Genomic DNA, 14,404 nt, shown 5'->3' with positions numbered 1-14,404 from the left:
GACTCATTGGAAAAGACTCTGATGCTGGGAGGGATTGGGGGCAGGAGGAGAAGGGGATGACAGAGGATGAGATGGCTGGATGGCATCACTGACTCGATGGACATGAGTCTGGGTGAACTCTGGGAGTTGGTGATGGACAGGGAGGCCTGGCGTGCTGTGATTCATGGGGTTGCAAAGAGTCAGAAGTGACTGAGCAACTGAACTGAACTGAAGGACCTATTATATAGCATAGGGAACTATATTCAATATTTTGCAATAACCTATAAGGGGAAAGAATCTTAAAAAGAATGTGTGTGTGTGTGTGTGTGTGTGTTTAGAGAAGGTAATGGCAACCCGCTCCAATATTCTTGCCTGGAGAATTCCATGGACACAGGAGCCTAGTAGGCTGCAGTTCATGTGGCCACAGAGTCAAACATGACTGAGTGCCTGAGCACATATATGTATATGTATAAGTATAACTAAATCACTTTGCTATACATCTGAAACACATTGTAATTCAACTATACTTCAATAAAAAGACAAATCTATGCTAAAGCCGAAACTCCAGTACTTTGGCCACCTCATGCGAAGAGTTGACTCATTGGAAAAGACTGTGATGCTGGGAGGGATTGGGGGCAGGAAGAGAAGGGGACGACAGAGGATGAGATGGCTGGATGGCATCACTGACTCGATGGACGTGAGTCTGAGTGAACTCCGGGAGTTGGTGATGGACAGGGAGGCCTGGTGTGCTGCGATTCATGGGGTCGCAAAGAGTCGGACACGACTGAGCGACTGATCTGATCTGATCTGATAGAGCATAAATGATCTAGTAAAATATTATAGGCCTCAAGTTTGGATCCAAGTTACAAAAGTAATCTGATGAAAGTCAGGTATCTTAATTTTGTATAAAATAAACAAGAAAAGATTCACTTGAACTTGATATTCTTATAATGAATATGCATTCTTGACTAATCATTATGTTTGGTAGTTGTTACTGTATCAAGAATAATATGTAAATAATGTGTCTTCTAAGTCCTTGTACACCTTATAGTCTCTTTTTCTCTTTACATATGAAAGATAATGACTACTGGTTAGTCTGCACTCCCCTCCCTCAATTTTTCCCCCAAGAGATCCTGATCCATTTGTCATGTTTTCTATACTACAGAAGAACAGTCTCAGGTCCATCCAATTTGTATTATTTTTAAGCGATAATCATATACCCTGACTCAATGAGTGCTTGATTTCTTTTAATCTTTCCTAAAAATTTTTGGTAGAATGTTTAGATATGAATCTCTTTCCTTTAGCTTTTACATAAGTATGCAAAGTCTTTAAATCTACATTCTCAGATATTTTATAAATAAAATGAATATTCAGTATTTAACTATATTCTTAAATGATCTTTATTCTAGTATCTAATTCAGAAATACCTTTAATTTCTAGATTGAATCTTTATCTGTTTTGTTATTGTTGACTCTATCATGATATTAATCTCTTTGTACTTTTTCTTTATATTTCTGGAGAACTTTACATTTTCTCTTTATTAATTTTATTTTCCCTACTTTCATTCTTTCACATACTGTATCTCCAATGTAGCTTTTAATTCTGCTATTGTATTTTCTTGGTTCTTTGCAACAATCTTACCATCTCCCTTTTTTTTCTTACTTTAACTTCTCACCAAAATCTTTTCTCGCCTTCTGATATACTCTCAAAGAAGCAGAACAACTTGTTTTTCTGGTTCCTATATGAATTCTGAAAATAGACCATTTTCAGTGGCATGTTCTTCTAAATAGTCATAACATTCCTATTTTCCTATTCTGCAGTTTTGTTGCTGCTGCTGTTGCTGTTAGTATTCTTGCTTTTCATTTTATAGACTCATCTTGCTTTTTTCCTGTTTATTTGTATCTGAAAAGAACTCTATCTAGACTCAAGTTCTGCCAGCAGGAAGTGTAGACAATTTACCATGAGTATGCTCAGTTCCCACTTTGGTTGTGGTTTCTTCCTCTGACTTAAAGTCAGGGGCAAATTTATGGGCCTAAGTTGTTGTTTCAATTCCCAGTGTATCAAGCATTCATCTACACATTTCTACTATGCTAAGAAGAATCTTCTCCATAACTGTTTTCTGTTCCTCTAAAGTCTTGAACTTACGCAGTACATAAAAAGCAAGATTCAGCCCCTATTGACAACACTGTATTTGAGGTATTTGAAACTGACACAATGCTTAAAAGAATCAATCTTCAATCTCTTCTACTTCCTACTTGATTCATTTACTGAAATTAAACTCAAAGTGTAGGTGAGAAATATAGAGACAGAGCTGAGAACAGTCATCTGTTTACTTAAATACCATTTCTAGCACAAACAGCAGTTTGTCTATGGGAAGAAGACCTGAATAGACATTTTTCCCAAAGAGGACATGCAGATGACCAATAGGCACAAGAAGAGATGCTCAACGTCATTAATCAGAGGAATACAAACAAAACCACAATGAGATATCCCTTTACACCTACCAAAAATACTATCCTTAAAGAAATCTACAAATAACAAATATTGATAAGGATGTGGAGAAAAGGGAACTCCTGTACACTGCTGATGGGAATGTAAACTGGTATACCCATTGTGGAAAACAGAATGAAGTTGCCTCAAAAAACTGAAAATGGAAATAACCCATGATCCAGCAATTCTACTCCTGGGTACATATCTGAAGAAAACAAAAACACTCATTCATTAAGATACTTGCACCCTAATGTTCATAGTATCATTATTTACAATAGCCAAGATACAGAAGCAACCTAAGGGTCCATCAACAGACCACAGGATAAAGAAGCTGTGACTACACTCACACACATACACAGTTACACAGTCATAACAACAGAATGAAATTTTGCTATTTGCAACAACATGGATGTACCCAGAGGTTATCATTTTTAGTGAAATAATTCAGATAAAAGCAAATACTCTACGGCATCATTTATATGTGGGATCTAAACCATCAACTAATAAGTGTAACAAGCAAGAAACAGACTCACAGAACAAACTAGTGGTGACCAGTGGGGAGAGGGAAAGAGAGGGACAAGATAAGGGTTGGGGATCAAGAGGTTTACAGACTATTATGTATAAAATAAGTTGCAAGCATATATTGTTCACTACAGGGAATACACCCAATATTTTATAATAACTAATAATGGAGAATAATACATAAAATTTTTGAATCACTATTTTGTACACCTAAAACTAATACTATAAATTAACTGTCTCAATAATTTCTTTAAAAAGTAGAAAAAATCAGTTTGCTCACATTTCTGCTTGATCCCAACCTAATCTATGAATCCAGAAACTAATACTGAGAGAGGGAAAAGATATTCCTGGCTTCCATTAAGTAAGTGCACTGTTCTCTTTAAGAGGCCAAGCCTGGGCATTCATCAGTTGTTTTTCTCCATCGTTTTATTGCCCTTATGGTTAGTGGAAGTGGAGTGAAGCAATCAATTGCCTGTCAGCCTTCATTTTTGGATTGTTGTGAGTGTTGATCTTTTTTTAAATTGGTACTTTTTTCCTCCTCTTGTTCCTAGTCACCAGTCTTATCATTGCTCCAGTTAAGCTTGCCCTAAAAGCCTCAGTCAAGTGTCTTTGCTATTTCCAAGCCTTGCTGATGTTGTCTGAGGCATTTTTCTGAGGTCAAATGATAACCTACCAGCCAGCATCCCCACGACAGAGGCCTGAGATTGTCAGCAATTTCAAAATTAAATAAGTCAGTCATGAAGGCATATTTCTGACTTTTTAAAAAGCCTAGAGGATTACAAAGACATGACAGAAGCAACTTGGCACGCATACATACATGCATAATTTACTTAAATATTACCATAAAAAGCTCTGATGAACAGATCTTCAGTACTGGGAGGTGGGGATGCTCCTTACATGCATGTGCCCTCACACATAAACACACTCATTTGTCCTTAGGAGACCTAAGGTAATGAAGGCAGGAGAAAGATGTGTGAGGCACTTTATATCTATTCTTTGTCACTCTCAAGAGTAACTCAACAAGGAAGCTACCAGGGCTCAAATGGTTTCAATTATTCATTCACAAGATTTACCAGGTGCCTACAGTGAGCTCAGCACTGAAATGGAGACTCAATAAAAAGCTAGGAAATTACTCAGTGATAACGGTGTCACATCAAATCTAACTATATTGTTTGTGCAGTTAATTTTCCCTTGCTAAGATATAGGACTGATTTATTTTTATATATTATTTTTTCCCAGAACACTATTCACATAGTTTTTTCTAATAAATTCAAATAAAAACATATTGCTTTACCTAATAAAACTGAGTTGGACAGATTTTGATGGAAGTTTCCATACAATTTTTCTCTTTCAACAATGTTGAGTAGAACTTAAGTTTAAGATACTAGCCTAGGAAAATGATGATGGCAGAAAAGCTTTTTGAAGACCTATCTGAATGCCATAGCCTTCCACAATAACTGACAGAGCCACTGGAAGACTACAAAGTCTCAAAGTTTCGCTGCAAAAAAAAAAGCTGTAAGGTGATCCCCAAACCTGAAAATTCAAATTGGGAGATACACAGCACCAATAAGACCCATGTGGAATCTGCAATTTAGAAGAGGAAACAGAAAAAAAAAAAAAAAAGACTTCCAATGACATTAAGACCCAGAAAACCAGCCATACTAACCAGAATACTCAACAGGCCAATCTGAGAGAAGGAGCCAAAGATGGCAGGGAGGTTTACGGGCTCCAATTTGCAGGTTAGTGGCAGAGAACCACAATCATGTCAGGTGGCGGTGGAGTGGTCTGGGTCTTTTAAACTCTGACTCTAACTAGCTGAAGCTCTCTTCTAGAACAAGAGGTCGACACTGAGAACAAACTACTGGAAATAGAAACCAAACTGAACAAGACAGGGACAGAGAGACAAAAAACGGTTCTGATAAAAGCAGAGGTGAGAAGGATGGTGGTTTTCGTATCACAGAAAGCACAGGTCATAATGTTGAACACTGTGAAAGTAACCAAAGGAGTTCCTCAGATCTGAATGAGGGAAGCTATCCAGGCCCATCTTCTAATAAAAATACAAGAAAAACGATCCCATTTAAACATGAATAGCGAAAGGTTTATGATAAAACCTCACCCAAAATATGTTTAAAAAATAAGGTGCAGATCACTATGCTGTTCACCTGAAACAACGTTGTAAATTGACTTTACTTCAACTAAAAACTAAGGTCCAGAACAATAGGTCTGTAAACAAATGAATGCATATCAGAAAGATACTCCTGAAAAGGTGAGAATTGTAATGCCACATCAAAAGAATTTGCAAGAAATTAATGGTGAAATAATGACACAACTGATGCACAAAAGCTCAGAATTTAGATGACTAAAGACTTGAAAAGACTGTTGGACAAATACAGAAAATATCTGGAAATAAAAAAGAAAAATATTTCAAAAATAAATGGGAGAACACGAGTGAAGAAGTACCAGGGATAATAAATGAAGAGAAATAGCATATGGGAAGAAAACTTTAAAATTAAAAAATGAAGCTAAAAGATTCAAGAGACAGTGATAGAAATAGAGAAAGTGAAAGTAAAGATTCCCCCCCGCCCCCCACACACACACACGAGAAAAGAGGAAAAACTACAATGGAATAGAATACTAAAATTTTCAACTTGATAAGCTTTAAAACAAGCAGCAACTTGGAGTTATAACCAGAAGAGCCAGCATGGGAAAATACACTAACAGTATGATTAACCTTAAAAGAAAATAGAGTCCATGGACAGACAGGGAAAAGTACTAAGTTACTAATAAAAAAGATGAGATTATCAAATTGTCTGAAGCAACATTTTATGACAGAAAACAATTTAGTAAAACAGAAACATGGCAGAATTTAGTAAAAAAAAAAAAAAGAAAGAAAGAAACGGCATGTAAATGTGAGCCAATGATTTAATATTAAGCATAAGTGATTTCAAGTATAAAAGTCATGACAAAATGTTATGAAAATTCAAGAGTTCTAAGAACATTATGCCTATAAACCCTTCTTTAGGCATTTTCTAAGAATGAGCTTTTGAAAATCAAAATAAATCGAGTGAAAACATTAGGACTAGCAATGAATGTTACATGAATATGTGCCTGAAAAAATTAAAGCTAAATGATGTTTAGTAGAGAAATCATAGTATGTGAAGGCTATACAACCTTATATACATTTATCAAAAGAGGTGAAGAATGGAAAGAATAGATTAAAAATAGATCAAAGTAATCATTACATTATTAGCTGAGAAAGAATAACGCGTTACATAAAATGCTGGGAGAGAAGGCGGAAAGAGAAATAGGTCATCACTACTTTCAGTTGCACTCATGGTGGGACAACATCTAGAAAGGGACTGTGGTTATTACATAAACATATTTGTATAAAATAATCATTAAAGCAAAAATACAAACCTTCTTAAGTGTCAAAAGAAAAGAAAAAGAAAAGGGGTTTTGATGGATGGATCAGTTGAAAAATTTTCAGTTTACCTATACAGGAGTTATAAGGCCTGAGGTCAGGAAGATGGAGATAGAACTCGGTTCTCTGCACATGGTTTGTTTATAGACTTGATATTGATATTGGAACAATGAAAATGCACATAAAAATTTTTAAAGGCAAATTCTAAAAAGCTGAAGTAAAGCAAATAAACTCAACTATGTTCTGAGTTCGTAGGAAAACAGGACTATTTTAAGTGACTTTGAAACACAGAAACTTTTACTACATGTGAGGTGAGTCATAACCTAAGTACAAAAAATAATAATAATTGGAAAAAAAATTTTAAATGTATTAAGCATATTGCCCGTGGTGGTGTTTTTACTTTATTGAATTCATTGTGTGTGTGTGTATTAGAGAATAAAGCAACTGAATGATTATATTGATTTCTTCGAGAACTGAGGTTTCCAGCATGAGACAAACGAGATATATATGTAAGATCAATACAGTTAAATAAAAATTCTATAATCTTAAAAGTGAGTAGAATGTATCAATAAGAACTCATGATGTAATTTATTAAGACAAGAAAAGTTCTGGTCACTGGAAAAACCCAGATTCAGGGACCAAAGCAAAAGTAATAACCTTTAACAGTGAGCAAACAACCCCTAACCCTAGCACCCAAATTGTTACTTTTAATACTATTTCCTGAAATTCTGGAGATTTTGATGTCTGTTACATAAAATGTATAAAATGAAACTAGCACTTTTTATTATAACAGAAAACTAGGAAGATACTAAAGAGTATTACAGTCCTTTGGACTCACAAACCAACTTATTTCATTGGCTAAAGATAGGACAATCAAACATCAATGCATAAAACAACTTCAATGGATTAACACATAAAAAATACATAGCATGTAGGGAATCCATTGTTGTTTTGTACTAATAAATAAAGAATCATGCAAACTGAATCTGTATGCAAACTGTATCTTAAGATACATAAATAGTTGACAAGGAGAAGTATTTCTTTTTATTTATTTTTAATTGAAGGATAATTACTTTATAGTATTGTGTTGGTTTCTAGCAAACATCAACATGAATCAGCCACAGATGTATCCACATCTCCTTACACTTGAACATCCCTTTAGAGTAGCATTTCTTTACAGTAGTACCCCAAAATCACTGCAGATGGTGATTGCAGCCATGGAATTAAAAGACCCTTACTCCTTGGAAGGAAAGTTATGACCAACCTAGACAGCATATTAAAAAGCAAAGACATTACTTTGTCAACAAAGGTCCGTCTAGTCAAGGCTATGGTTTTTCCAGTGGTCACGTATGGATGTGAGAGTTGGACTATAAAGAAAGCTGAGTGTCAAAGAATTGATGCTTTTGAACTGTGGGGCTGGAGAAGACTCTTGAGAGTCCCTTGGACTGCAAGGAGATCCAACCAGTCCATCCTAAAGCAGATCAGTCCTGGGTGTTCATTGGAAGGACTGATGTTGAAGCTGAAACTCCAATCCTTTGGCCACCTGATGCAAAGAGCTGACTCATTTGAAAAGACCCTGATGCTAGGAAAGATTGAGGGCAGGAGGAGAAGGGGATGACAGAGGATGAGATGGTTGGATGGCATCACCGACTCAATGGACATGGGTTTGGTAGACTCTGGGAGTTGGTGATGGACAGGGAGGCCTGGTGTACTGCGGTTCATGGGGTCGCAGAGAGTCGGACAAGCAACTGAACTGAACAACTGAACTGAACAGTAGTACCCCAGATAATAAATGAAATGTGAGAGATAGAATTTTAATATTTTAACACTGGAATTAAAGAATGGATCTAGGCAATAATCATTAATGGCTATTGTCATAAAAAAGTTAAACAGACATTACATGCTTCCTGGTAGAATGGAAATACAACACATTATCTCAAGTATTCATGTCCAAAAATTAAAGCTAAATCTAATCAATTCTGAAGACTTTACTACCAATTTACAGGAAATAAATGAGACAGTGGAACATGATGATTGACATACTGGAATGCAATCAACAGAATCCATACAGAATAAATGACCTGATTTCTTCCACAAAGAAATTGTAAAACAAAATTAGACATGGAGAGGAAACCTATATAGCAAAAGAGACTTCATAGTTTTATCAACTAGCTGTAATGTGTGAGTCTTATTTGAATGCTGATGATTTGAAACCTGTAATTTCTGACATATTTAAAGAACCTGAACACTTACTTGATATCTAAGGCTGTTAGAAAATTGTTAACTTTTAAGTATAATAGTAGGCCTATGATTCTGTGTTTTAAGAGTCCTTAGCCTATGAAGGTACATACTGAAATATTTACAGAGAAATTATATAACCTTAAAGTAATCTGGCTTCCCTGATAGCTCAGCTGGTAAAGAATCCGCCAACAATGCAAGAGACCCCAGTGGATTCCTGGGTAAGGAAGATCAGCTGGAGAAGGGATAGGCTACCCACTCCAGTATTCTTGGGCTTCCCTTGTGGCTCAGCTGGTAAAGAATCTGGGTGCGATGCAGGAGACCTGGGTTGGCTCCCTGGGTTGGGAAGATCCCCTGGAGAAGGGAAAGGCTACCCACTCCAGTATTCTGGACTGGAGAATTCAATGACTGTATAGTCCATGGGGTGGCAAAGAGTTGGATATGACTGAGTGACTTTCACACACACACAAACTAATCTGGATGGGGATAGGAAGAGTGGGTAGTGTAGACAAAACAAGATTAAATTTGATAACTGAAGAAACTAGTGAGAGATACATAGAGAAGTTTTATAATCTTATCCTTTATATTTCAAAAGTACAGAAATGAACTAATAAAAAGAATACTAGTTGAAAGGGTAAAGTAGGAATCCTCACTTATTAAAATAAAATGGATATTTTGTTTTCAACCTGTATTACAGAGTAAAAAATATTCCAATTCTTTAAAAAGTTTGAAAGCAATACTCCTAGGTTTAACTATAGAAAAATAAGAAACAGAGTTTTAAATCTGTAACCAGTTATTAATCTATTTTGTTTTGTTTGTGGAATTTTTTTTCCTAGTAATTTCAAACAAAACACTTCCTTTAAGACATGAATAGAAAAATGTAAATAACTAGAAAGCTCATGCTCATATTTTTAACCACCACCTTTTCTCAACGGAAATAAATTTAAGTATTATCTATTCTCTCTCCAAAAGCAGACTTCATTAGCATTGAAATGGATTTTTTATGTGTAATTTACTTTTCCCCCACTGTATTACCTTATAGCTCTTTTACATCTAAGAAGCATAAAAACATTAAAGGACAAATTTTTAAACAATGTAAGATTTCACCATCTCTGAATTGGAATTAAAATATATCAGATATAAAGTAACAAATTAAAAGTAAGAAAATAATCACAAACTCAGAAGGCTTATATTTTACTCATTCCTGGGAGATTTAACTCACAATTACTGAAAATTGAGTAAACTCTCATTTGTGATGTTTATTGCACTGTTTTGAGGACTCATTAGTTTAGCTAGTACAGCAATGCATCATGATTATGATATGGTCGAACCAGTGATGATAGTGCTTGATGGAAATAAAAGTATCATTTGGCTCTCCAGGAGCTATTTATTTGCTAATGTAAACAAGATTAAGAAGAATATACATGCAATAAGGAAGGCAGTAAATGATAGGCAACTACCTAATTTGACTACAACATTTTCATGAGAATGCTGACTCAGGACCCAAGAAAGAGTTCAAAAAAGAGCAAAAGTTTCAGCTCTACCATATACAACCAAATAGATGAGAAAATATATATAACGAATTAGGGCAGAAGGAGTCATCATAAAGGTGGGCTCATTACCTGGAAAACACTCAGTCTCTTCTCCAACCCCAATAGCTATGTATTTCAGAGAATCCAAGTCTCACCATTGTGTCAATTTTCTGTTGTAATGGAGACTCTTGGAAGATTTAAGTGTGTCCGAAGACCAGTTTCATAATCATTCTAAGAAGGCATTGGCAATCTCATGGTAGAACATAAAAATTACAAATAAATCACTTTGGATTCTATCCTAAATTTATCTTTTAGGGATGAGTATATATGTAGTGTGGAGAAGGCAATGGCACCCCACTCCAGCACTCTTGCCTGGAAAATCCCATGGATGGAGGAGACTGGTAGGCTACAGTCCATGGGGTCGCTAGGAGTCGGGCACGACTGAGCGACTTCACTTTAACTTTTCACTTTTCACTTTCCACTGTCATGCATTGGAGAAGGAAATGGCAACCCACTCCAGTGTTCTTGCCTGGAGAATCCCAGGGACAGGAGAGCCTGGTGGGCTGCCGTCTACGGGGTCGCACAGAGTCGGACATGACTGAGCGACTTCACTTTCACTTTCCACTGTCATGCATTGGAGAAGGAAATGGCAACCCACTCCAGTGTTCTTGCCTGGAGAATCCCAGGGACAGGAGAGCCTGGTGGGCTGCCGTCTACGGGGTCGCACAGAGTCGGACATGACTGAGCGACTTCACTTTCACTTTCCACTGTCATGCATTGGAGAAGGAAATGGCAACCCACTCCAGTGTTCTTGCCTGGAGAATCCCAGGGACAGGGGAGCCTGGTGGGCTGCCGTCTACGGGGTCGCACAGAGTCGGACACGACTGAAGCGACTTAGCAGCAGCAGCATATATGTAGTGGAAGTTGTGATGCAACATCCAGATCTTTCAGAAGGAAGGGACTAGCACTGCCAGCCCACTTAGGAAGTTACCTTGCCTGAAGACATCACCTCACCCAAAGCCATGCCCTATTCCTGGGATAGCCCTCACCCAATGTTTGATCAACATGGGGATATAAAGGCCTTGCAACATTGCCCCAGCTCGTGGCAATTCTGAAGGAATCTTCCAGGTTCAAACCTCCCATTGGGGTGGCTGGGGATTTATTTCAGTGACACCACTGCACAGCCCAAGTTCTCGCTCTGCCCACGTCTATTTTCTCTGTCTTGTCTCTGGCTTAGGTGTGATCCCTGCGCACTCTCCAATAAACTTCATGCACATAATCTCTGTACCAGATTCAGATTCCTGCTTCTCAGGAATCTGCGACAGTAAGCATCAGAAACTAGTGGGAAAAGAAGACAAAAGACACATAGAAAAGACGAAACTGTGTAAGACTAAGTAGATACTGGACTGAGGTGTGTCCCCAGGTGCCATCTGCATAGCAGGACATCTTTGAGTGCCGAAGGGTTGGATGACTGGGTACATTTTATTCACAATGAGGGTCAAGAAAATAATAGGTATCTCAATTTCAAAGATGAGGTACCCCTTTATGCTGTACAGTTTCTTGCCACTGATCATATAAATACAAAGGCAGAATTCCTATTGAAGGAGGTGCAGTTCAGCCTAACATATTGCTGCATACATAAAACATCAGTATATTACAGTGCTCAATACTGGGAAGCTTTTAAGAAGGTCTAATGACAATATACAATATTGAATTGCATAATACCACAGGCTGGTCCAACTGCATTGGCAGAAAGGTTGAGGCTATTTCTTCTATTTTACATTTCCCCACTAGGTGCTATGATCATTGAAAGCTGCTGACATGCCCAGTACTCACTAAAGTCTTGCTATGAGTCCAGAACTGTGCAGAAAATTTTATATAAGTACATTTATCCTCTCTGCTGCACTCTGAGCTCCTTGAGGACAAAAACATATCCAATATGCTTACCTCTAAATTTCCCAAGTCTAGCAGAGATCCTAGAATTAACTGCTAAGAACACACGTATACTGTATATGAAGAATATCACAAAAAATCCTCTGAGACCTCCCCCCAGAGATAAGGGCTATTATCATCCCCCTTTTACAGATGACTGACCAAGACTTAGGTAGAGGTCTTGGCAGTAGGTAGAAACAAACAATCCAAACTAATGGTCTCAGGTTCCAATGTACTACTGGGTAAAAGCATCTCCACTCCACCTCACAGCAGAGGAGGAGGTGAGTAAAGAGGAAAAAAAGAGAAAAACATTCCTTGCTAGAGACACTCTCTTCTTTCTGAATCACTTTCTCTGGGGCTCATCTTCAACTCCAAACCCTTCAAAAAAAAAACTCTTCATTAGCTGTTCAGGTTTTTTTCTTGTTTGTTTTCTCCAAACACTATCTGGACAGTAAAGGATAACAACAACAATACAGGTTACCCCCAGATCTCCTGCAGAACTTGTTCTTAACTATGTAAATAGGATCCTCTAAACTCCCCAACAATATTATAAACACCTAGGAGCAAGATAGCAATACCTTCTTATTTTCCCTGTTTGTGGAACAGCAGAACCACACAAAGCTGAGCACACAGATTTCTGTCTCTAACTACCCAGCCAATAGTCAGATCAGGTGGAAGATGAATGAGACATTGATGTAAACACCACCAATACCAGACCGGAAACATCCTTTTCCTCTCCTTTGCAAAATTCTTTCTAATGTCACATCTTGGAACAAGGAACTTACTCATCTTTTTTCAGTGACAGATCTCATGTATTGAACTAGCTGGGAAAATGCCTTAGCAAAACAGAAGAAAAATTAGAGGATGAAGAGATGGTAAAGGTTTTGCTTTCTCCATTGTATAATTTGCTCAATTCAAAGAGCATTTGTTTTTTATTTCATGAGTGACCAAGGACTCCTAGTTTAAAAACAGTGATTAAGGCCTGCACAATTCCGGAAAAAGAAAATAAAAATGCTTCAGAGCCATTTAATCGATCTGAATCAAGAATGGGCCAGGTTTTTTAGCACTCCCTGGAAGTATTAGGTGGAGCTCTAGTTAAAATTATCTATTTCATTACAAGAATAGTACAAGGCTGTCTTTATGCCAGAAAATTATTTAGTTAATTGCTCTAGAATGAGTATAACCCAGTTTCCAGATACATAACATACATTTGCCAAATGTGATTTGACTTATGCCAGCAGCCTGCAACAGTTTTAGCTATAAAAGTTACCACTAGAACTAAAGGATACCCACAGGAGCCTGTGGCATACTGAGAACTGCAGAAAAGCAACACAGGGAAAGGGAGAGAAGAAAAAGACCAAGGACTCCAGGAAAGGAGAAGGAAGAAAGGAACTTAGAAAGAAGGATACTAGGAAATGAATGGGAGAAAGGAAAAAAAAATAAAGTGTGGCGAAGAACAATGACCTTCCATTAACATTCAAGGAAGATGATAAGTTTTTGGCACTATGGATGTTACTGCTTTTCTTAAAGAATAAAATAAAACATGCAATGAGCTGGGCAAAGTGCCAGACATACAGTAACTATGTTAGGTCCTTTTCCTTCCCCCAAATGGGGTATTTGCTTGTGTACTCTATAATATACATTGAGGCTAATTAGGATAACAATACTGATAATGTTTCTTTAATTACTGGGAGAGTTTAGACTAGTCTAAGCTTCCAGGAAAAGCCTTGTCCTGATAGATATAAAAAGTATTCATTCTACTACCATAAGCCATAAGCTTTGCTGGTGCTTCATGAATGATAATTACTTTTTAAGTCCTGTATCAAATTTGGAAATCAAGGTTATGCATACAAATCTCTCAATGTATTTAGGAATTATGCATCTCCTACCTCAAACTCTCATTTATGTTATAGCCATTATCTGCCATCGATTGCAATAGAACACATAAAATAAATGAAACAGTATGTTTCTAAACCCTATCAAAATCTTAATCTCCAAATCTCATTGTAATCATGGGTTTCAGTTCTTTGCCCTGAAGCCCTTTACCAGAGTTATTATTAAGAAGTTAGATGGACTTCTTTAAGTTCCTGTATTTATGACTACCTCAGCCATATGTGTGTGTGTGTGTTATAATCAGTGAATGCTGAAATAACCCAAAAGTAAGCTGCAAGAGGAAAGGAAAATAATTGGTAAGCTCCAATCTCATCAACTGATTAATTATTCTCTAATTGTTGAGAAAGAAAATGACAGATACTAGTAAGTACCTGTACACTCACGTCTTAAAGTGGCT

This window comes from Bos indicus x Bos taurus, chromosome 4 (genome assembly GCF_003369695.1).
Source record: "Bos indicus x Bos taurus breed Angus x Brahman F1 hybrid chromosome 4, Bos_hybrid_MaternalHap_v2.0, whole genome shotgun sequence".
In the NCBI taxonomy this organism is placed as follows: Eukaryota; Metazoa; Chordata; class Mammalia; order Artiodactyla; family Bovidae; genus Bos; species Bos indicus x Bos taurus.
Note: the sequence above shows the minus strand (reverse complement) of the source record.